The 26,717-nt window shown below is 38.5% G+C and overlaps 1 non-coding gene across 1 annotated transcript; it reads left to right on the top strand.

Moving 5' to 3' along the window:
• The first annotated feature begins 17,081 nt into the window (after positions 1–17,081).
• Positions 17,082–17,188, top strand: LOC133813319 (small nucleolar RNA R71). The gene has a single exon (XR_009884343.1). It is a non-coding gene; the product is annotated as a small nucleolar RNA R71 (small nucleolar RNA).
• The last annotated feature ends 9,529 nt before the right edge of the window (positions 17,189–26,717 follow it).

Below are 26,717 nucleotides of genomic sequence, written 5' to 3'. Positions count from 1 at the left end.
TTAACAATAAGTGCTTTTAAATTTCTATTTGGCTGTCGAAAATAGAGTGATTTCTAAACTAAGACTTAAAATTAAAATAAACTTTGCAAAAATAAAGATTGATTCAATAATTAAAAACCCAGGGTGTTAACTTCATCAACATTTCATTATATTAATTTTATTAATCAGTTCTAAATTTCTTTCTTCCTATTCTAATAGTAATTTAACATAAATTGATTCCTATTATTTTTCAAGATATAAGATCTCAACCTATTTGTAGGTTTTCTACATCAATGTGATAAACTTAAACATATAGCAGGCATTAAGCATTGAAACCTAATTACTACATAAGCCATACGTGTACTTTCGTCCAATATGTAACCTATGTCTATATAACAATAGCATATTCAATTCTCATCTTTCAAATTTTGAATCAAAAATCATAAATCAAGCAAATATTGATCAGGTATTTACTTGCATTAAGAAAACATTATATAGATTAGAAGAAAGAAGAAGAATCAATAGAATATCATAATAAGATTAAATAGAAATCCAAGTGACTACATTAAACCCTATATAAAAGTGTTTAGTTCATATTAGACATGACTAAAACAACAAAATAATTATTCATAAACATAAATTTCAAAGACTTGAAGAAGAAATAAAAAATGTGAAAGTGCAGAAAATCTAATCTCAAAATCAAATTTAGTCTCTAAACTCGTAATTAAAATCTGACATTCCCCTAATTAAATCCTAAAGTATGAATTTATACCAAAAAACAAGATTTCCTTTATTTTTCATAGGCGGACCGCGACTTGGCCTTTCCTAGTCGTGACCCGTGTCTTTTTAAAGCTCTTCAAAATCTGGTTAGCCCTCCAAGCACTGCGACCCTCTAAACCCAAGTCTCGGCCTGCCTCTCCATGGACCTCCTGAATTCGCCTCAGACTTCTTCTAGCGTCACGACTCTATTGACCTAGTCGTGACTCTAATTCCTTTCAGCAACCCTTCAGTCTCTGACTTTGCTAGAGTCGCGACCTTTAAGCCCATGCCGCGACTCTAACTCTAACTCTATAAGTTTTCAGATTTTAACCTTTTGACATCCTTCCTTCATCAAAAACTTGTTATAATTCATCCTTAGCACCAATTTGAGTCAAAAAACCATCAAAAGCTCCATTTTCCCACCATTTTGTCTTCTTTTAGCATTTAACTCGTGATTCTACGCACCGACCTACAATAAAGATAAACAAAAGCGTAATCTTGCACAAAACAAACATAAAGACTCAAGATTACCACAAAAACACATTATAAAACGATACTAAAATGGAGTTATCAAACTCCCTCAAACTTACTCTTTACTCGCCCTCGAGTAAAGAACACAACAATAAACAGACTCGACTAAAAATCTAAACAACAAACACACTTGAATCAAGCCGACGTCAATAATTCACGCCTCAAGATATGATGACTAACATACTTATATAATCTTCAGGAAACTCAACTTACAATCCAGAATTTAAGTCAAAACATTCTTCCAATTCACTTAAGTCCAAACAAAAATAAAAGCTCTAAAAATCATGATTAATAAATAAAATGCATTTGAATCAATTCATGCTCACCAAATTATTTCATTACAATCAATTAATATCATTATCCCATAAGCTTGCTATACTTACTAATCTCCACTAATGTAGACAACACATGCTCAGAAATCAATAGGACTTTCATGGCTTATAATTGAATGGCTTAGGTAAAGGTAGATGAAAAAGTCATTTAGGCTCAAATATACCATTAGCACACAAACCAAACAAACCAATCTCGTATCAACTTGCAAACCCCAGACACAATCCAAAATTTACCAAATTTTTCTTACATTGAGAGAAATTCATAAACTTTTTTTTTTCTTTTTAGTTTTTCTAATGATACTACACTCCCCCAAACTCATTTCCTTGTATTTTCAATCAGAATGTAGTTCATTTTCAATATAAGTTTTTTTTTCTTTCTTTTTCTTTTTCTATCGATACCAATTTCCAAAAATAAACCCCATTACAAATCATCCCCAATCACTTTTTGTATGCTCATGATATACACCAAAGGAAAAGAAAAAAAACAAAGTTTAAAATATGCTCAAAATAAGTGTCAAACTGTAACGCCCTGGATATCCAAGACCGCTACACTGTGTACTTATAAAGGTGCAGGACTTGCTAATCAAGTCATTTAGTGAAAAACGTGATACCGAAACCACTAGTGAACTAGGGTTAAAAGGGGTTTTGGTCTCAAAAAGGTACATTTCATATGACTAAACATTTTTACACATGGGATCCAAAAAGGAACAACGTTCAAAAGTCAGTTTACAAAATTTCCAAAGTTTAAACAACCATTAGCCACTCTAAGGCAAAACAGACGTTTCCGGTTCTCCTGTTCCTGTCTCCCTTTCAACCGTGGTGGCGGAGCAGCTGATCATGTACATTCTGCTCTCAGAGCTCTTCGAATCAGGGCTGATCAAACTTGCCCTTGCCTTTACCTGCACCACGAAGCACCCGTGAGCCAAGGCCCAGTAAGAAAACATATCTTATTACATAACAAGCAAAAATAACATTTGGATAACCCTTTAAGCATGTTCATACACTTAACATACCACAATACTCACAAAGCATGAAGATTCAACCAGAGAATCAGCTAATCATCACTCAGCTATACAGCATAACAATCCACCAATCAATAATAACAAACAAATCACATAATAATCAGGGTTGACGCCTTAGGTCGCACCCTCTATTTATCCCACTGAATCCGGCCCGCTTAAACCGAGCTCAGTGCATAATAAGTTGTCCTCAGCTACCATTGGCTGAGTCGTGCCCTGTGCGTTAGTGTAAACTTTGACACTCTTAGACCGTTGGTTTACTGTTTACATGGCATAATACCATCCTATCAAAGCATACAAAATAGGGAACCCTTAGTCCCATTATAAATCCACAACCGGGTGCAGTTTTCTTACCTTTAATTTCCAAATAAACTGGTCACGAACGATGCCTCTTGAGCATGATCCGATTCCCGAGCCCTAGCTTAGGACCTAGTCACAACCAAGATAAGGAATACCATCAATAATTGTAAGGAAGTGTTTCTAGACAAAGTTCTAATCTCCGGAACATCGAATTCCACCAAGCATGGTAGAAGATTCGATCCCGAGCATCCTAGGTTAAATTCCCATGCCTAAAATCTCAAAATCCCAAATTCCCTTAAGGGCCGAGACTTAAGCCAGCCATGCCGCGACATAGCCCCCAAATAGAGCCCATCTAGGCTCAGAACCAGACATGGGGGGCGGCCCTACTCAGACCATGCTGTGACCCGCCCTCCATCTCCAGCATCCATCAACTTCAGAGGGCCGTGGCTCACCAAGAACTATGCCGCGGCCCAACCCCTTCGAACCCAGAAAAACCACAATTTTTTACTCATAAAACTCACTCAAAACCATCCAAAACTATTCCAATTCCACAACTCAATTATCCCAAAACTTCTCACATGATTCCAGCAACACAACCCAGCTGAAACCTAATCTAGAAACTCATTAAAAACTCACTTCAATCTCTGAAACTCACATACTAAAAAAAAATCAAAACCAGTCATGCAAACTCAGAATTTAAACTCTAAATTACGAATTGAAGCTTACCTTCTTTGATGAACCAACTTCCTTAACAATTTCTAAGCCAAAACCCAAGCTTTCAAGCCTATGTTCTGCCCTTCAACACCAAAGTTCACAAGCACTTCAAAACCCAGCTATAACATAGAATTTTAATCAACATGCTTCAAGCTTATATCTTACCTTAGTTCTTGATTGAGTCCCTAGTTGAACACTGGACTAATCCTTCCAAACTCCAGCCCAATCCACTGAATTTCCCAGCTAAAATCCTCAAGTTCTAGTAGTTTTCCTTTGAGAGAGAAAGGGAGAAAGAGGGAGGGTTGGTTCCCTATGTTCTACTGTGTTCTGAGTCTTTTTACTTAGTCTATCCTTAGATAATTAAGTTAATCCCAAGGCTTGGGGTACCGGAAACGTCCCCGAGGGAAAAATGGTAAAATTCCCCAGTATTCCCACCTAGACTTCCTAACCTCAAATATATCTCTAATTATTTATTTCCATAACCCGATAACCTAAATAGCCATCCAATACTTAAAATACCCCTTGACTTACCCAAAGTCAAGTACTAAGCCCCGTTGTGACTTTCCCGCTAGCTAGCTCCCTAGGATCGCCTCAAGTCGCATGCTACAGATTTACCCACATAATAATGTGGTTCTCACAATTATAGCATATAATCACATTTATATTCATATAAACATACTAGCATGCTTATCATATAATCATGCGTTAAACTTAATAAATTCACAAGTAAACCAATTATGCCCTCCCAGCACACTAATCAAACCCCTTAAGCCATATTAGTGATTTTGGGTCATTACAACTATCCCCTCCTACTGAGAATTTATTTGAATAGCTCGGGATACTGATCCCACATCGCTGCCTCTAACTCCTACGTCGCTTCCTCGACCTTGCTATTTCTCCACAACACTTTAACTAATGGAATCGTCTTATTCCGTAGAACTTTGTCCTTCCGATCCAAAATCTGAACTGGTCGCTCCTCATAGGACAAATCTGTCTGTAACTCTATGTCCTCATACTTCAGCACATGTGTCGTATCTGAAACATACTTCTGCAACATGGAGACATGGAATATATCATGAACTCCCGACAACGATGGTGGCAAAGCCAACCTGTAAGCCATCTGTCCAATCCTTTCTAGAATCTCGAAAGGTCCAACAAACTAAGGGCTCAGCTTGCCCTTTACTCCGAATCTTCTCACCCCTTGCAGTGGTGAAACTCGCAGAAACACGTGGTCCCCAACTTAGAACTCCACGTCTCTACGCTTAGGATCAGCGTTGCTTTTTTGTCTACTCTGTGAAGCAAGCATCCTGGCTTGAATCTTCTCAATAGCTTCATTTGTCTTTTGACCCATATCTGGTCCCAAATATTTTCTCTCATCCATCTCATCCCAATGAATGGGTGACCTACACTTTCTTCTATATAACATCTCATAAGGAGCCACTCCAATCGTGGATTGATAACTATTATTATACGAGAATTCGATCAACGGAAGATACTTACTCCAAGATCCCTCGAAATCAATCACACATGCCCTAGACATGTCCTCCAACACCTGAATTGTCCTCTCAGACTGTCCATCAGTCTGAGGATGAAAGGCTGTGCTAAACTTCAACTGAGTCCTTATGGATCTCTGTAGAGCTCCCCAGAACTTAGAGGTAAAGATAGGGTCTCGATCAGATACAATAGACTTGGAACCCCATGGAGACGAACTATCTCCCTCACATAGAACTCTGCATACTGTTCCACTGTATAAGTCGACTTCACTGGCAGAAAATGAGCTCACTTGGTGTATCTGTCCACTATCACCCACACCGAGTCACAAAGACCCACTGTCCTGGGTAGACCTCCCACAAAATCCATTGTGATGTCCTTCCACTTCCACTCCGGAATACCCAAAGGCTGAAGCAATCCCACTGGTCACTGATGCTCAGCCTTCACCCATTAACATGTCAAACATCTGGCCACATACTCTACCACATCCTTCTTCATCCCGGGCCACCAATACAATGTCCGTAGATCCTGATACATCTTCGTGGTACCCGGATGAAGAGAGTATGGCATAGTGTGAGACTCGTCCAGTATCTCTCGCCTGATCCCTTCATCTGCCGGACACAAATCTGTCCCTGATATCGAAGCACACCAGCCTTAGAAACAGAATAGTCCTTAGCTGTCCCAGCTAAGACATTCTGCCTAACTTCCTGTAACTGCGCATCTACCAACTGCCCCTTCTTGATCCACTATAGCAGGGTTGACTGCAAGGAAATATTGGCTAACCGGCCAACCACCAACTCTATCTTTTCCCTGGCCATCTCATCAGCTAACTCCCTCGAGATCTAGGTGGAACTATACAACTGACCCGGGCCCCTTCGGCTCAATGCATCCGCTACTATATTGGCTTTCCCCGGATGATAAAGAATATCACAATCATAATCTTTAACCAGTTCCAACCAACGCCTCTGCCTCATGTTCAGATCCTTCTGGGTGAAGAAATACTTCAAACTCTTATGGTCAGTGTATATCTTGCACTTCTCCCCATACAAGTAATGCTGCCAAACCTTCAGTGCGAATACCACCGCCGCTAATTCCAAATCATGAGTAGGATACCGCTGCTCATACTCCTTCAGCTACCGCGATGCATAAGCTATAACTTTCTCATTCTGCATCAACACACAGCCTAAACCCAACCTCGATGCATCATAGTATACTACAAACTTTCCTTCATCTGAAGGAAGACTCAGTAGAGGTGCAGTAATAAGCCATCGCTTCAACTCTTGGAAATTGTTCTCACACTTCTCTGACCAAACAAACTTCTGATTCTTCCATGTCAACTCTGTCATTGGTGAGGCAATCTTCGAGAACCCTTCCACAAACTGCCTGTAATAACCTGCTAACCCGAGGAAACTCCGTACCTCCGAGGCGTTCCTTAGTCTCGGCCAATCTCTCACCACTTCCACCTTGGATGGATCCACCTTAATTCCCTCTGCTCCAACTATGTGCCCAAGAAAAGTCACCTCTGGCAACCAAAACTCACACTTCTTAAACTTGGCGTATAACTGATGCTCCCTTAACCTCTGTAAAACCTGTCCAAGATGCCGCTTGTGCTCTGCCTCTGAACTTGAGTATACCAAGATGTCGTCGATGAAGACAATGACAAACTGATCCAAGAAGTCCTTGAACACCCTATTCATCAAATCCATAAAAGCTGCCGGGGCGTTGGTCAAACCAAAAGACATGACCAAGAACTCATAGTGCCCATAACGTGTTTGGAAGGCCATCTTCGGTATGTCCTCGTCCTTGATCCTTAACTGGTGATAACTAGATCGAAGATCAATCTTTGAGAACACCGTCTTTCCTTGCAGCTGATCGAACAAGTCATCAATCCGTGGTAGAGGGTACTTATTCTTAATGGTCAGCTTGTTCAATTCCTCGTAGTCTATACACATTCTCAGAGTCTCGTCCTTCTTCTTAACAAACAACACTGGAGCGCCCCATGGAAAGTAACTAGGCCTGATGAATCCTAAATCCAGAAGTTCCTGAAACTGTATCTTCAATTCCTTCAACTCTGCTAGTGCCATCCTATACGGTGCCCTTGATACTGGTTCTGTCCCCAGTGCTAACTCAATCACAAACTGAATCTTCCTACGCGGTGGCAACCCTGGTAAATCCTTAGGAAATACATCCAGGAACTCACACACCAATCTGGTCTCCCCCGGCCCCACTGGCAAAACCCTCGTAGTATCCACCACATTAGCCATAAAACCTATACATCCACCTTGTAACAAGTCTTTGGCTCTCAGTGCTGAAATCATGGGTATGCGGGGTCCACACACCGCACCCACGAAGACAAAAGGATCCTCGCCCTCAGGCTCAAAAGTCGCCATCTTCTTCCTGTAGTCAATAGTATCCCCATACCTGACCAACCAATCCATTCCTAAGATCATATCAAAGTCCTCCATTTCTAACTCAATCAGATCTACCGAAAGCTCCCTACTATCAACCATCACTGACACTGCCCTAATCCACCTCTTAGAAACTACCAGTTCCCCAGTAGGAAATGAAGTCCCAAACTCTGTAGTCCGATACTCACTAGGTCTACAAAGTCTATCAATCACTTTACTAGAAACAAAGGAATGTGTAGCACCAGAATCAATCAATACAGTAAAAGGGGAGCCAGCGCTAAAAAGCTGACCTGTCACTACCGAGGGACTAGCCTCGGCCTCTGCCTATGTCAAGGTGAATACTTGAGCTGGAGTCAAGCTATCCACCTTTCTTGCTTCCCCTTTCTTCATTGTTGGGCAATCCTGCTTCACACATAGCAAGCCTTGGCCCGACATTCACCCTGATGGCGTCTTCTACACCTTGGGCACTCCGGATAACTCCTCCACGGTTCACTGCTGCCCTGATGGCCACCCTGACCATCCTGACCCCTTCTATCAGGACTCGTAGCGGTCGAAGTGTCAGGAGTCTTTCTCTTGAAATCACTGGGGCCTCCGCCCCTACCAGACCCAGAATAAGGAGGCACCACTCTGCGGCCCTCCCGCCTTACTACACTTTCCCTCCAGATCTTATTCTCCGCTTCCTCAGCGGTAAAAGCCTTCTCCACTGCCTGGGCATAAGTTGTCCCCCCAGGAACTATCATAATCCTCACATCTCGGGCTATCATAGCATTAAGCCCTCTGATAAATCTGTCCTGCCTAGCTGCATCAGTAGGCACAAGATTTGGTGCAAACTTCACGAATCTGTCAAACTTCAGGGCATACTCAGTAACGGTCATAGTTCCCTGCACCACACCCACAAACTCATTAACTTTTGCTGCCCTGATGGCAACATTATAGTATTTTTGGTTGAACAAATCTCTAAATCCTTCCCAACTCAAAGTAGTGACGTCCCTGGTCTGTGAAGCCACTTCCCACCAGATGTGGGCATCCTCTCTCAACATATATGTGGCACATGCCACTCTGTCATGCCCCTCTATCCTCATAAAATCCAGAATACTAGTAGTCATAGTCAGCCATTGCTTGGCCTTCAATGGATCAGGTCCTCCCTCAAAAGTTAGGGGATGCTGCTTCCGGAACCGCTTATACAATGGCTCCCACATGTTCCCAACTTTTGCTGACTGAATAACCGGTGCTACTACAGGTGGCACAATAGGGGCAGCACTCCCTGATGGAGCCTACTGTCACAAAATATGGATCTGCTCATCCTGGCTCTGCAGTCGTGCTTGCATATCTTCCATGAGTTGCTGCCAGTTCTCAGGGACTGGCGGAGGAATCTGGCCCTGGTCATCACCCCCGGTCCCAGACCTAGTGTTGGCTAGTCGTGTAGATTTTGATGGACACATAGCTATCCAAGTCAATCTGAAATCAACGACTTGGCAATCAGACCATGATGACAGGGTAAAAGCTTCTCCAAAATCCACCAAAGGAACATAACCAATCACAAACAATCAAGATTTAGGCATTTATCCACGTGCACCGACTGCTAATAAGCATGCCCCAACCTTTCCACTCAAAAACTAAGATATAAGCATTCATCCATACACAATATGCAGTTAATCATTCAAATATCCATTTACATGCACAACGATGCTAATAAGCATGCCTTAATATTTTCATACAGCAGTCAAGGGCTAGGCCCTATCAATATCTCATGCTTCCTATTAATCCAATAAATAACAACATTCATAACTCATTCCAAGCATACAAGCATATAAGTATATATACACATTACCAAACACTGAATCGAACTTGTCTCTGGCAGCGAATGTACATGTCCAGCCAATCTTCAAGAACCCTTAAACCTAGGACACTCTGATACTAATTTGTAATGCCCTGGATAGCCCAGACCGCTACACTGTGTACTTATAAAGGTGCAGGACTTGCTAATCAAGTCATTTAGTGAAAAACGTGATACATAAACCACTAATGAACTAGGGTTAAAACGGGTTTTGGTCTCAAAAAGGTACATTTCATATGACTAAACATTTTTACACATGGGATCCAAAAAGGAAAAGTGTTCAAAAGTCAGTTTACAAAATTTCCAAAGTTTAAACAACCATTAGCCACTCTAAGGCAAAACAGACGTTTCTGGTTCTCCTGTTCCTGTCTCCCTCTCAACCGTGGCGGCTAAGCAGCTAATCATGTACATTCTTCTCTCAGAGCTCTTCGAATCAGGGCTGATCAAACTTGCCCTTGCCTTTACCTGCACCACGAAGCACCTGTGAGCCAAGGCCCATCAAGAAAACATATCATATTACATAGCAAGCAATAATAACATTTGGATAACCCTTTAAGCATGTTCATACACTTAACATACCACAGTAATCATAAAGCATGAAGATTCAACCAGAGAATCAACTAATTATCACTCAACTATACATCATAACAATCCACCAATCAATAATAAAAAACAAATCACATAATAATCAGGGTCGCCTTAGGTCGCACCCTATGTTTATCCCACCGACTCCAGCCCGCTTAAACCGAGCTCAGTGCATAATAAGCTGTCCTTAGCTACCAGTGGCCGAGTCGTGCCCTGTGCGCTAGTGTAAACTTCGGCACTCTTAGGTAGTTGGTTTACTGTTTACATGGCATAATACCATCCTTTCAAAGCATACAAAATAGGGAACCCTTAGTCCCATTATAAATCCACAATCGGATGCAGTTTTCTTACCTTTAATTTCCAAATAAACTGGTTACGAGCGATGCCTCTTGAGCACGATCCGATTCCCGAGCCCTAGCTTAGTACCTAGTCACAACCAAGATAAGGAATACCATTAATAATTGTAAGGAAGGGTTTCTAGACAAAGTTCTAATCTCCGGAACATCGAATTCCACCAAGCATGGTAGAAGATTCGATCCCGAGCACCCTGGTTAAATTCCTATGCCTAAAATCTCAAAATCCCAAATTCCCTTAAGGGCTGCGGCTCAAGCCACCCATGCTGCGGCATAGCCCCCAAACAGTGCCCATCTAGGCTCAGAACCAGACATGGGCCGCGACCCTACTCAGACCATGCTGTGGCCCGCCCTTCATCTCCTGCATCCATTAGCTTCAGAGGGTCGCGGCTCACCAAGAACTATGCCGCGGACAGACCCCTTTGAACCCAGAAAAACCACCATTTTTTACTCATAAACCTCACTCAAAACCATCCAAAACTATCCCAATTCCATAACTCAATTATCCCAAAACTTCTCACATGATTCCAGCAACACAACCCAGCTGAAACCTAGTCTAGAAACTCATTAAAAACTCACTTCAATCTCGGAAACTCACATACTCCAAAACATCAAAACCAGTCATGCAAACTCAGAATTTAAACTCTCAATTACGAATTGAAGCTTAACTTCTTTGATGAACCAACTTCCTTAACAATTTCTAAGCCAAAACCCAAGCTTTCAAGCCTCAATTCTGCCCTTCAACACCAAAGTTCATAAGCACTTCAAAACCCAACTATAACATTGAATTTTAATCACCATGCTTCAAGCTTATATCTTACCTTAGTTCTTGACTGAGTCCCTAGCTGAACACTGGACTAATCCTTCCAAACTCCAGCCCAATCCACTGGATTTCCCAGCTAAAATCCTCAAGTTCTAGTAGTTTTCCTTTGAGAGAGAAAGGGAGAAAGAGAGAGGGTCGGTTCCCTATGTTCTATTGTGTTCTGAGTCTTTTTACTTAGTCTTTCCTTAGATAATTAAGTTAATCCCAAGGCTCGGGGTACCAGAAACGTCCCCGAGGGCAAAATGGTAAAATTCCCCAGTATTCCCACCTAGACTTCCTAACCTCAAATATATCTCCAATTATTTATTTCCATAACCCGATAACCTAAATAACCATCCAATACTTAAAATACCCCTTGACTTACCCAAAGTCAAGTACTAAGCCCCGTTGTGACTTTCCCGCTAGCTAGCTCCCTAGGATCGCCTCAAGTCGCATGCTACAGATTTACCCACATAATAATGTGGTTCTCGCAATTATAGCATATAATCACATTGATATTCATATAAACATACTATCATGCTTATCATATAATCATGCGTTAAACTTAATAAATTCACACGTAAACTAATTATGCCCTCCCGACACACTAATCAAGGCCCTTAAGCCATATTAGTGATTTTGGGTCGTTACACATACAAAAAGAATCAAATTAGTTTCAAAATTGGGTAGCTAAGGATTTAATAAATCAAGGTTGGCTTGAAAGACTCAAACATCCAAAGAATTGCCTAATCATCTTCCTAAGCATGCATAATCTAGGATTTCATCTCAAATAGCAAGCAAACAATTTCTAGGATAACAACATTTCCATAATAATTTTTTTTAACATTCAGCCAGCATAAATAATATTCAATCACATAAAATTTATTAAAAATCATGATTAAGCTCTTAATTATTTAAGTGGACTCATGTAAACATGGAGAGAAATATTCAACCAAGCACACAAATTTTTATAGCTTCATTCCCATTCAATTTATATTGCACGTCATTCATTCATATTATCATTGGCTAATCATTGTCAACTTGATTCAACTAACACTCTCAACAACCTAGACAAAACATACTAACACAGAAAAACACAACTAACAAAATAACATAATATATACAAATCAATAAATCCCTTCCCTCAAACTTAACCTAAACCTTGTCCCCAATGTTTAAATAAAATCTAAGGAAAAAGAAACTTACTTGACACCTCAGACTGCTTAAAATGATACGGATTTAAATGGTGAATAGAAAATGGGGAAAGAAATTTTTTTGGTTAGCCCATAATTCATTATGTTGGAGCCCAAAGTAGCACTGCAACTCAAATTAGTCTCATATTTAATAGAAATTAAAATCAATTAAAAATAAATAACAAAATACTAAAATTAAAGTATTCATAATCCAAAACTTAAATAAAACTAATTAAAAGATTGGAATGCCTCCAAATGCGCTATCGTTAACGTCATTTAGCCGAACGCTTGTTTTCTTTCATATTCAACTTGGATCAAATCCTCCCCTCACATCCTTGAGAGCCATAGTATCATGAGAAGACACTCTTTTCTTGGTATTGCATATTTTTGGAACTTTCCACCGCTTATGAAACAATCGAGCTTTATCACTAAATATACTTTTCACTTTCTGACGAACTGTTCGTTTTCCACCTTTCACCATAGTCTTAGTAGCTTCTAGCTTATCACCCTCATTTCCCACCACATCAACTCTATAGCAAGTTGGAATTTCCATTGCTGCAAAAACAATAAATATTACCTCCTCTTTTTGCACTCACAGCTTTAACTCACCCTTTTGTACATCGATTAAAGCCCTACCAGTAGCCAAGAATGGCCTTCAAGTATTATTGGAATATTGTCATCTTCCTCCATATCTAGAATAATAAAGTCCGCAGGAAAGATGAATTTATCCACTTTCACCTATACATCATCAATCACTCCACGAGGATGTTTGACTGATCGATCTGCCATCTGCAAAGACATAGTAGAAGGCCAAGCTTCTACCAAATTCAAATTCCAAAAGATTGATATAGAGGCATTAAATTCACACTGGCCCCTAAATCACATAAAGCCTTTGTTTCTACTGAACCCCCTATAGAGCATGGAATATTGAAACTACCAGGATCTTTAAGCTTGGGAGGTAGCTTCTTTTGAAGTATCGCATTGCACTCCTCAGTAAGTGCCACTGTCTCATAATCCTCTAATTTCCTTTTCTTTGATAGAATCTCCTTCATAAATTTAACATAACTTGGCATTTGTTTAAGTGCTTCAGACAAAGGAATGTTGATGTGAATCTTCTGAAAGACATCTAAAAACTTAGAAAATTTCTTGTCAAGCTTATTCTTTTAAAGCCTCTGAGGATATAGGATCTTTATATGGTGATCTATACTTATTTCTAGCTACTTCTCTAAATTCTCAGCAACATTAGATCCACTCACTTCCTTCTCCTTATCAGCTACTTTTGGCTCTTTTAACTCCTTGCCACTCCTCAAAGATATTTCATTGCACTGTTCTTTTGGGTTTACCTCAGTAGTGCCTGGTAAATTCCCTTGAGCATGGTTTGTCATCAAAGTAGCTAACTGCCCCATTTGAGTCTCCAAACTCCTAATAGATGCCCTGGTTTCAGTTATAAATCGGTTCAACGTGTCTGACTGTGCTTCTGGTGGGTTAGCTTGAGGATGCAGTGGTGGGTGTTGTTGCATTGCTTGGTGAGGATCATAATACGGTCGAGGATTTATGTAACGTCCCAAATTTCCTAATAAGGCTTAGGGCCTTGGTTAGGGGGCCAGGATGAAAAATTATGGAAGTATGTTATTAGGTGATATATATGTGCATCATTATGTGAGTTATATTATAATATGACTTGATATGCATGTTTTGGTGTATTAAATATGCATGTGGGCTTATTTATGATTAATTGGGTAATTTTCATAATTTGGCCAGTTATAGGTATATTTGGCATATATGTGGTATGTGTGTGGTACTACATTACTATGTGGATATGTTTGGGTTACTCGGCACAGGACGATCCTAGGGAGTAAGCTAATGGGAAAGTCACAACGGGACTCATACTTGACTCGGAGTGAGTCAAGGGGTATATTGGGTAATGGGAATGATTATTTGATGATATATTGGGAGTTAGTGAGATCAGGAGAGAATTTTGACTATTTTACCCTGGGGGCATTTTTGGGACCCCGAGCATTAGGATTTGCTTGAGGTTACTTACGCTTGAAGTAACATGTCAGAAACATAAAAGAACGTTCAGTACGTTCTCTTTCTCCTGTTATCCCTTTTTGACGTCGTTCACATTTTCGAAGGAAACCTGAGTTTTAAGACTCGGATCAAGCAAGGATCGAGTCATAGCAATTCTAGGGAATATTAAAAGCTTATTAGCTGGAGGATTTAATTGGGAAATGACTCAATCAGAGGTAATCCAAGCTTTAAGTTTTAAGTTTTCGAGATTTTAAGCCTTGCTTGGATTTTTACGTTTTGAGGAGTTTTTGATTTGATTAGGACTTGGGTTTTCATGGTTTTGGGAAATTAGGATGTTTGGGAACTTTGTTTTTGGGATTTGAATATGTTTGGATAGGTTTCTAGAGGATTTTAAATGGGAGAAAATGTAGAAAATGGTTGGGTTCGAGGTTGGGTCGTGACCTTGTTCTAGGAAGTTGCAACCTATGTGAACCCAGAACAAGGAGGGTTCTGCCTGGGGGGTGCGCCACGACTCTAGAAGGCCAAGTCGTGGCCCGCACTGGCAGAGGGCTCTCTGTCAGGGAGGCGCGCCGCGACCCTGAGGGCCAAATCATGGCCCTCCTGTGCATTTTTGGCCAGATTTTGTTTTTAGTCATGGGAACTTAACTCTAAGGGCTCGGGAACGATCCTACTACCCCGTTTGGTAGGATTTGACATCCCAGAGGCTAGGACTTGGTCCGGAAGTCTTTATTTACTCATTTTTGACAGGATTCTATATTATGGTTGTGACTAGGTTGTCGCTAGGGGCTCAGAATCAGGATCGTGCTCGAGGGTCATTTATTGGTAACCTGTGCTTGGAACAAAGGTAAGAAAACTGCACCCAATATGTGATGCATGTGATACATGTGATTGTGGCATGGCATGAATGTTGAATATAGAATTGATTAGAGCTTGAGTCTCTGTAAATGGGCATGGTCATAATTATGTTGGTGATTATTGATGAAGCATGTTGAGTGCTCTATATTTGGATATATGTTGCAATGTGAATGGTGGAATACATTGTTTATCTGAACTACGCAATGACTTATTAGTCAGAAATGGCAATGGTGTTTAGTGCTGGTCATGAAGCTCTGACTTATCAGTCATGATCGGCAATAGTACTGAGCGCTGGTCTTATGGAATTGACTTATGAGTCAAGAGCGGTAATAACACATTTAACGCTGGTTGATATGATTACATCTAATCAACAGGAGAATTATATGCTCGACCAAGCTATTAGTCGAAGAAAACTAAAGCGCTTGGCTAGTCTAAGGCTAGTTACTTAGAGCCAGGGCTAAAAGGCTTAGGTGAATGGAACGTCACATGGCTTAGGGCGCAAGACCCTAGATTGACTTAATATTCATTTATTCAGGGTACAGGACCCCAGAGTGACTTAATAGTCATCTATTCAGGGCGCAGGACCCCAGATTGACGTAATAGTCATTTATTCATAGTACAAGGAATGAGTTTATGTAACTCAGGGGGTTTGGGGGGATGTGCCCCCTGAAAGGATGCAATGAAACAAGTGAGTGGACTATGGGTGTAGGACACGAACGACCCCAAATCACCTTGATAGTCATTTATTCAGGGCACAGGACCCCAGATTGACTTAATAGTCATCTATTCAGGGCGCAGGACCCCAGAATGACTTAACAGTAATCTACTTAGGGCGCAGGACCCCATAATCATTTATTTGTACTTGCCTGCATGCATGAATAAGGTTATTGCTGCTAGGCATGCTTATTATGATTTGGTGACATGTTATTATCTGCTTATGAGCATGTTTGAGTTTTCTTACTGAGCCTCAACTCACGGGTTCTATGTGGTACTTGTAAAGGTAAAAGAAAGTTGGACCATCCTTGAGCTAGAGAGCTTAGGTGATGATATGTACATATGCGGCTGCTCGACCACGACGGCCGAGGTTTAAAGAGGAACTAGGGTTAAACCCTATTTTTCCACTTAGGTCGGCTGGTTGTAAATATTTTATTGTAATTATCCTTTTAAATGTATTATGGGATCCCAATGTATACAGTAAATGTTTTAGTGAAACGTTTGTATCCTTGACCAAAATTTTTAACCCTAAATCGTTAATCACATTTAGTGACACGATTATGGTCAAATTACTCGTTTAGCATTATTTAAAATACACAGTGTAACGGTCCCTGGGTAGTAGGGAATTAAAATTTAGCCCATATATTGATTGATGGGGTGGATATTGAGGATGATTTTGTGGGTAAGGCGGTTGTGCTCCCTGATTATTTTTCCAAGAAAAGTTAGGATGATTTTGCCACCCTTGGTTGTAGAACATGGGATATGGGTTATTGGCTGGCCTTTGGCTATTTCCTATGGCTTGAACTTGTTTCGTAGGCACATTATTTAAATCCATTGCAAGACACTGGTTAGGTGGATGCGCCATTCCACACATTTCACACACACTTTGTAATTGCATGGCTTGAGCTGTGATATTATTCTGTTGTAGTTGTTTCGTCACGGAAGCCACTTGAGCTATAAGCATTGAGATGGCATCTAATTCAATTATCCCAACCACCTTCTTTGTATTTTCCCTCTCAGTGGGCCACTGGTAATTGTTCATGGCCATCTCTTCTAGTAGATCATAAGCTTCGTTGGCACTCTTGCTCATAAATGCCCTTCCTACTGCTTCATCTATGATAGTGCGAGTAATACCGCCTAACCCATTGTAAAAATTATGGACTAACATCCATTTTTCAATCTCGTAATGAGGGCACTTTCTTAACAACTCTTTAAATCTCTCCCATGCATCATACAACTATTCTCTCTCCATCTGACAAAAAGTATTAATCTCCCCTCTCAATCGTGCAGCCTTGGATGGAGGAAAGAATTTTGCAAGGAACTTTTGAGCGAGCTCCTCCCATGTGGTAATAGAGTTAGCCTATAGGGAAACCAACCAACTCTTTGCTCGGTCCCTTAGTGAAAATGGAAATGGCCTCAACCTTATTGTGTCATCACTCACCCCATTCATCTTAAAGGTCGCACAAAGCTCTAAGAAATTAGTTATGTGTAAGTTATAGTCCTTAGTAGGCAAGCCTCCAAACTGAACATTAAATTGGACCATTTGCTGAATCACTGGCTTAATCTCAAAATTATTTGTAGCAATTGTTGGAGGTCTGATGCATGAATGCACTCCCATAATAGTTGGGAGTACATATCTCTTAACCTTCTAGCCCCTTGATCAGCAGGGGCCTCAGCAGCCATGGCAAAATCCAACCTTTTCTTTATCTTTCGGTTCTGTTTGCACGTTCTTTCAATTTCAAGATCTACCGGTATGAGCTTCCTTTGTCTACTTCCCCGCATATACCAATATTTCCTGAAACACCATACAACCTTGATCAAATTGAGTGTAAAATATAAAAACCAAATTAGAACAAAAAAAAAAAAACAGTTAATTATGATATTGGATATTAAGTCCTCGGAAACGAAGCCAAAAACTTGATCGCAAAAATATGATACGCAAGTATACATAATCAATTCAAGTAATATAGATAATAAATAAAGTATCATTCCCATAAGGACTATCAACCAATTACCAATAAGTGCTTTTAAATTTCTATTTGGCTGTCGAAAATAGAGTGATTTCTAAACTAAGACTTAAAATTAAAATAAACTTTGCAAAAATAAAGATTGATTCAATAATTAGAAACCTAGGGTGTTAAATTCATCAACTTTTCATTCTATTAATTTTATTAATCAGTTCTAAATTTCTTTCTTCCTATTCTAATAGCAGGTTAACATAAATCGATTCATATTCTTTTTCAAGATATAAGATCTCAACCTATATGCAGGTTTTCTACATCTCTGTGATAAACTTAAACATATAGCAGACATTAAGCATAGAAACCTAATTACTACACAAGCCATACGGGTACTTTCGTCCAATATGTAACCTATGTCTTTATAACGATAGGATATTCAATTCTCATCTTTCGAATTTTGAATCAAAATCATAAATCAAGCAACTATTGATAACACATTTACTAGCATTAAGCAAACATTATATAGATTATAATAAAAAAGAAGAATCAATAGAACATCATAATAAGATTAAATAGAAATCCAAGTGACTACATTATACCCTAGATAGAAGTGTTTAGTTCATATCATACAAGACTAAAACAACAAAATAATTATTCATAAACATAAAATTCAAAGACTTGAAGAAGAAATAAAAAATATGAAAGTGCAGAAAAGTTAATCTCATAATCAAATTTAGTCTCTAAACTCATAATTAAAATCTAACATTCCCCTAATTAAACCCTAAAGTATGAATTTATACCAAAAAAACACGATTTCCTTTATTTTTCAAAGGTGGGCTGCGACTTGGCCTTTCCTAGGTCGCGACCCATGTCTTTTTAAAGCTCTTCAAAATTTGGTTAGCCCTACAGGCGTCGCGACCCTCTAAACCCAAGTCGTGGCCCGCCTCTCCATGGACCTCCTGGATTTGCCTCTCACTACTTATAGCGCCGTGACTCTATTGGCCAAGTCATGACTCTAATTCATTTCAGCAACCCTTCAGTCTCTGACTTTGCTAGAGTCGTGACCCTTAAGCCCATGCCGCGACTCTAATTCTATTTTTTTTTCTTTTCAGATTTTAAACTTTTGACTTCCTTCATCAAAAACTTATTATAATTCATCCTTAGCACCAATTTGAGTTTAACAACCATCAAATGCTCCATTTTCCCACCATTTTTCTTCTTTTAGCATTTTACTTATGATTCAACGCACCAACCTACAATAAAGACAAACAAAAGCATAATCTTGCACAAAACAAACATAAAGACTCAAGATTACCACAAAAACACATTATAAAATGACACTAAAATGGAGTTATCATAGGGCACTATGTGGGTGCAGGTGGGCACGACGTGGGGTGGGCGTGTGTGGGCATGGCATGGGCGCAGGGCAATGCTTGACATGGATGCAGGGGCACGCCTCGAGCCTCGAGGTTTGAGCCATATCACAATTTTATCTAAAACTTTAAAAGAAAAAATTACAAAATTCCTATGCCCCAAAAATTGGCTTACACTTTTTTCATCTAGAAATTTTAAGAACAATTCCTAAACCCAAAAGCACCATTATAAACAACCCTTAAGAATCTCTCATCATCAATATAAACATCCATCCAGCCAAATATATATCACATATAATATAAAAAATGCACATAGTCCTACACAGCAATTAATAATGTGCAGAGTTTAATGACCTGATCTGGTACCAAATGTTGGAAAAACAATCAGAATGCGCAACCAATTAGCATGGTGGGCGCAGTTTACAAACAACAAAAAATTTTCGATCTCTCATATAAACAGTTTATACGTTCAATAAAACATCCAGACATGAACCATTAATATGAAATATCATTAATCATGCAACATACATATAATTATACACATACTTGTATATATATATATCATATGCACATGTATACAAATATTCAAGAACACAAATATTTACCTCTTGAAGCCTATCAAGTGTCCTTGAGTCTTTTTGTATATATATCGAACTTCCTATCCAATGCTTTGAGTAATCAAACCACGATCTTCTGGAGTGTTCTCTACACCTCAAGATGTGTGTGGGCACCTAGAGAACAAGGGTTTGCAATTTAGAAATCACAAGTGTAATGTCCACTTTACTAGTAAGGGTATTATGGTAAATGGTATGACATTATGTGTTTAATTATGTGAATTATGATATGCATGATTTGTGATGTATGTTTATTTATGTATTCTGTCAAGCAATCTACACACGTTAGTTTCTTCAAGTGTTAGGGGCCAAGGTGTAATAGAAGTTGTGTATTTGGAGTTCAAGTAGAATTATGGGTTTTATGATAGAAAATGTAATTATTAAAAGTTGAAGCTATTAGTTTTAGATGGAAATTACAATAAGGGTCTTAAGTGATAATAAAGGATTAATTTGAGGTTGGGGACAAAAAGGTCATTTGGTTTTTATACGAATTAAGTTAGATTAAATAAATCAAAATAAGTTAGATAGGTTTCGAAATCTTTTCTTTCAGACTCTGGTTTTGAGTGATAGACTAAAGGGGGAAACAGACTGAGAACAATCTCTCATTCTTAATCTTGAGGTTGAAGCCGATCAACAGTTTGGGCTATTGAAGGGCTAGGAATTTCTTAGGCGGCATAGATCGAAGTCTTGTGGCTAGATTTTATCTATAAGTATTCAAACCTAACTGTTTAAAGTTTTGTCAAATCTATGTTTTTGGAAGATCTAAGACTGTTGTTATTCTTTTTGGGTTGATTAATGTTTAATATAGGTTTAGGATGTAAATATATGGATTCATGGGGTTAGAAACATGTTAGAATACCTATTTTTGGGGTTTGGGTTTGAGATTTTACGATTAGGTTCGATTTTCAGGTTTAGAAATCGCATTGCGATCTCTGAAAGTAGAGGCCTAGCGCGACTGCGCCCAACCCTAGTGCGACCGCACTACTCAACTAGATTGGCCTGACACTCTATGAGTGTGACCGCGCCTAGGCACTGGTGCAACTGCGCCAGTTTCCCAGAACCGTGATTTTTGAGGACTTTTTATGTACTTTTGGATAAAAGTTGGTAATTGTTGGGACTATATGCAGAGGGGTTTTAAAGACTTTCTTAAGTATTATTGTGATGGATTAGTTTTAAAAAGACTTTTAATGGGTTTAATTATGGTTTTGCTTGGTTGAGGGTTTTAAAGCCTTAATGTTATATGCTATGTTTAGGCTCGCCGAGGATACTTGAAGAGACGCATTAGGATGTGTGTGGATCACTGCTACGTTTGAGATAAGAAGAGTGGACACATGCACGCAGGGTGTACGCTTGACGTAATCTATGGTAGAAACTATTTATGAGTTATGTTTATGTTAATGCATAATTATCTTTGTGAATGTTATGTTTAATGAGCTTATGTGAATTATGGTTATGTGTTGTGTATGTGTATGTGATAACTGTATGGCACGCTTACATTTAAAATGCATGTCTACGTTACGAAAATGCATGCTTATGATATGATGAAAATGCATGCTTACGTTATACGATACTCGCCCAAGTCAACTTGGACTGTGATTTCTTTTTATGAGTTATGATTTATGTTATATTATTGATATTGTTATCTTTGTTCATTTAAGTTCCTGGTTAAGGTTATGGGGTTGTTTCCTACACAACTCTTCTTGCTGGACTTTGGCTCATGTGTGCTGCAGGTAAAGGAAAAGAGGTGGTTACAACGCAATAAGTTGGAGAGCATTGGCGGAGGGTGTACATGTCAAGGATTCAATGATCATAGGGGATCATGCCTACATTGAAAATTTAATAAGTATTTATTTTAGAATGATGCTTTACTTTTATGGATTGGATTTTAAGTTGTTTATTTTATCTTATTTATGAAAACTACGAAATTATGGAGTTTCATTCTTTTTAACGTTTGAGTGTTGTTTATGAACGCTTTTATAAATAAAAGAGTAATTTTTATTTTAAACCTTATTTATGGTAATTTCCAAATTAACACTTCAAGAAATTTGGGCGTTACAACAAGTTTATCTCAACAGATGATAACTTTGATTATGGCTTGAGAAATGTTAGAATGGAAGAATAAGATGACAATCTCTTGTCTAACAATTTCTGAAATTTTTCTGAATTACCACTATCTTATTTCTTATTATCACATAATATATATATATATATTAAAAATTATATATTACCTTATTATTCATAATGATAATAGTAATATAATAATACAATCATAATGATGATAGGAATTGATTAAGGTAATATCTAACCTACTAAATTTGAAAAAAATCTATTTTCAAATTATTAATTAATTAAGTAAATAAAATAAAAACAATACTGCTACTTTATCAATACTATCTTACACGCATGGCACAGTTCCTGGACTGTGTCATGCGTGTAACAATATTCCCTCTAAGGAAATATTGCATTTTTCTTTTATTTATTTATTTAATTAAAATCAATCATCCTCACAAAATATGGTATCATATTTTTAAGGAAAATGTCACAACCATATTTCAATATTTAAATTATAAATTTAAAATTCAAAATTCAAATTTATGATCATCATTATCATCATCTTTTTAAAATTCAATAAATCAAAATCAAAATCTATTTTGACTTACCAATTTATTTTCTCCCACTCAAATAAAATAATTAATTTTAAAAAAATTATTTATATATATATTTCCAAATTCTATATTTAAATAAATAAATATATTTTCAAAAATTTAATAATTAATTCCAAATTAATTATTTAACCTCAATTATCATATAATTGTATATTTGACCCGACGAACAAATTTTTTCTCAAATTTCCAAATTACAGTCTTACCCTTGTATCAACTCTTACCTTGATATAATGTTGATAAAGGCACCATGGGGGACCTATGGACCTATAATATCAAGCTCCAATAAATATTAGGTTATTAATTAAAGAAATTTGATTTAATAATCATATTTATTGATCTCATAATTAATCCGCTATAAATATGAGATTGAACTCTTGATAATTATAGACATATATATACAAAGTACTTTACTAAAGAATAAAGTGTCCATTGAAGTAGGCTTTAGAGAAAAAGTCCCTCTTGTGCCAGTAGTAGGGAAAGCAACAGAGATAGAAAGACATACAACATTAATCCTCTATTAATGGTATATTATTAAAAGGGAATAAAATTACAGTTTTACTCTTTTAACTATATCTAGTTCCTAGTGTACCGTTGACTTTACTAGTGAAGGTTGCATCACAACAAGTTTGCAACATGAGCACTCATAACCTTTTAAGTTCCAAAAGTCAACCCAATTGGGAACCATTATTCAATCTATAAGAATATATAGATTCCATATCTGTTAAAATATGTCCCCAGCTATATATATCATTGAGTCCCCAAAATAATTGTTCTTAGCCTGATCATTCTGACAAACCTTAACGCATGAATCAAAGGATCAGACACATATATAGGAGTTCATAGTAGTCTCGGGATTAAGATCATTGTGTATATGATCATCGTTTGATGTGTTTGATTAATACTATGAAATGGTGTTTAAACAAGTATTAACAAATCACATCTAGTCCAGTTCTATATATCACTATATATAAAGTACTTTCACTAAAGTATCCTACTACACTAGTGACCCGGATCTAGGTCACTTGTATTCACAATACTAGCGAATCGTGCTAATAGTAATTAATCTAAAGATTCCATAACTTTATTTTACTGCGAACTGTTTCAAGTTTTTTATCTTAATCTCGATCATCTCATACCAATATGAGACTAAGACCACATAGATAAACTTTGGAATTTTATGATATTTACTTAATATTATCAACATAATATCGGACATATTCTATATATATAATAATTCAATTCAATTATTTATTTCATTTAAAACATTTGTCAACTACAATTGCTTTAAGGACACTATTCCAAACATCTTTCACCAGGTCTTCCATAGCGCATACCCGCACGTGTTCGTTAGGGACAATGAATCTTCGTCCGAAGTATGGGAGTAGACGTATATGATCGATATAATCCTTCCGGATATGGAGATTCCACCTGCCTACCTGGTGAGGCTGGCTAGGCTATACTTGAGAGATGAGGCATTTTACTGGTTCCAGTATCGCTCTGAGGATCCTACCACCATCTCCTGGCCAGATTTTTGGGCATCTATCGAGCTCGTGTTCGGACCACACTTTTGCATGTCCAGGTGAAAAAAGAGGTACCGAGAGGAACATATGGCAGCAGAGGCTCCAACACCCGATGTTACACCTCAGGAGCCACCCCATGTAATGCCCCGACTAATTCTAGACCTCAAACCATTAAAAACTACTAAACATAGCTACTATTTTGGAATACATACATAAGAAATAATCATAACTTTATTTAAAACGTGAAATATCGTACAAAATACAAAATACGGTATGGGTACCCATTGTTTAGTACATAAAACATAAATTAATAACTTTAATAAATTGTAAAAAAAAAACTAAGTGCGGAAATACATAAAAACATAAATCAAAAGACTTAAAAACAACCTCATTCTCGATCTTCCAGCAGTCTATTCAATCCATTCATCCTCAACACACATGCCAAGCTACCACGAATCCTTCCCGCCTTCCATGCTCATTTTCTTGCATCATCTAAAAAGAAAGGGATGAACCTAATGCCCAGCAAGGAAAATCTACTAAAAAACATATATGTCATAAATCATAAAACATAAGACTATATCATAAAGCATATACTATAAAACATATGACTATAAAAATGTATATCATATAGGACTACAATGTTAATGGCCATTAACTCATTAACGTGGTATGTGATAAAACCATCTAGGTCCTCAGTTGTAACGACCCAAATTCCCTAATAAGGTTTAGGACCTTGATTAGGAGGCCGGGAGGGCCATAATTGATTTATTGTGCTATTATATGATTATATGCATGATTATGTGGGTCATATTATTATATGATGATAAAGGCATGCATGGGGCTATATACTCTGCTGTGAGGGTAATATGGTAATTTGGCTCATTAAGAGCGTAATTGCATACTTGTGTATATATTGGTAAGCTAAAGTTGAGACCACATTATTATGTGGATATATCTGTGATCTGCGACTTGAGACGATCCTGGTGAGCAAATTAGCGAAAAAGTCATGGCGGGGATTTATACCCGGCTCGGGGTGAGCCTAGGGGTATAAACGGGAATTTAGTGAGCATATTGGAGTCTATTTTTAACATCGAGGAATATATTTGGAGATTAGTTAGGTATCGGGAATTAAGCGGGAATTGGGTAAAATGACTAAAATGCCCCTAAGTGGATTAAAGGGTTAGAAATAAAAGGGAGGGCATTAAGGTCATTTGGCTTTCTAAAGATAGGTATTACTGAGGCTTTTATGTTGGTGGGATTTGTAGAATATTGGAGAAGTCTGAAAAGGAAGGAAAAAGAAGGGAAAAGAAAGAGAGAAAAACAGAGGGAGTTTCTCTCAGTCGGTTTACATTTCTTTCACTTGTTTCTTGAGGATTTTTGGGGTTAAGCTCAAAGGAGAGCTGGGATAATTAAGCATCAAGAATCCTAGTCTAAGATTGAGGAATTGGCAGAGGTTAAGCAAGGATTCATCAGCACTTGAGGTAAGTTTTAAGGTTTCCTTATGTGATTTTCTGGGTTTTAATGAGATAGTTTCTAAGTTTGAGTTTTGGATGGAATAAAGGGATATGAACCTGAGGAGTTGAAGGGCTTGAAGATGGTTGGATGCTAGAACGATTCTACAGCTGAGGTAAGGATTAATTTGAAGTTTGATGGTTGAATTTGAGAGTTTTCATGGCTGGTTTTGAGTTTGTGGGTTTGAAATTTCAGAAGTTGGAATTGGGATTTTGGTGAGTCTTAGGATGGATTTTTGGTTGGGTTGTGTTGTCTAAATCATTATAATGTTGTTATTATTAATTGGTTTTGAGTTGGGGGCTTTAGGATGGTTTTAGGTGAGGTTTAGAGATTGAAAATGGTGGTTTTTTCTAGGTTCGAAGGGTCGGGCCGCGGCATGGTTCTTGGTGAGCCGCGGCCCTTCGAAGTTGTCACATGCTGAGGAAGGAGGGCGGGCCGCGGCATGGCCCAAGAAATGCCGCGGCCCTTACCTGTTTTTGTGCCCATGGAGGGTTCTGTCAGGGGCCATGCCGCGGCATGGATGGCCCATGCCGCGACGCTTAAGGGATTTTGGGATTTTGAGATTTTAGGCTTGGGAATTTAACCTAGGGTGCTCGGGGTTGAGTCTTTTACTATATTTGGTGAAGTTCAATGTTTCGAGGACTAGAACTTGGTTTAGAAGCTCATTGAAGATTGTTAATGATAACCTTTATCTTGGTTGTGACTAGGTGCTAAGCTAGGGCTCGGGGATTGGATCGCGCTCAAGGAACATCGCTTATAACTAGCTCGTTTGAAAGCCAAAGGTAAGAAAGCTGCACCTGATTATGTGGCTAGGTTGGGACTAAGTGTTCCCTATGTTTGTATGCATTGTTATGTGAATGTGATCAACCATGTGGACACGATGGGACTAAGAGCTCCCTACATTTGTATATCATGTCATGAGATGGTATTATTATGCCATGGGACATGCGATAACCGGCCTAAGAGCGTCGGAATCAATACTTGCGCACAGGGCGCGGCTCAGCCACTGGTAGCTGAGGCAGCTTATTTATCACTGAGCTCTGTTAAGCTGGTCGGAGTCAGTGAGTATTACACTGGGGGCGGCCCAAGAGAGCCGAAGACAGTGTGTTAAATAGAGGGTGCGACTAAGGGCGCTAACCCTGAATATCATGTGATGATGTGATAATCT

Source organism: Humulus lupulus, chromosome 1 (assembly GCF_963169125.1).
Source record: "Humulus lupulus chromosome 1, drHumLupu1.1, whole genome shotgun sequence".
NCBI classification, from domain to species: domain Eukaryota; kingdom Viridiplantae; phylum Streptophyta; class Magnoliopsida; order Rosales; family Cannabaceae; genus Humulus; species Humulus lupulus.
Note: the sequence above shows the minus strand (reverse complement) of the source record. Positions and strands in the feature narration are given on the sequence as shown.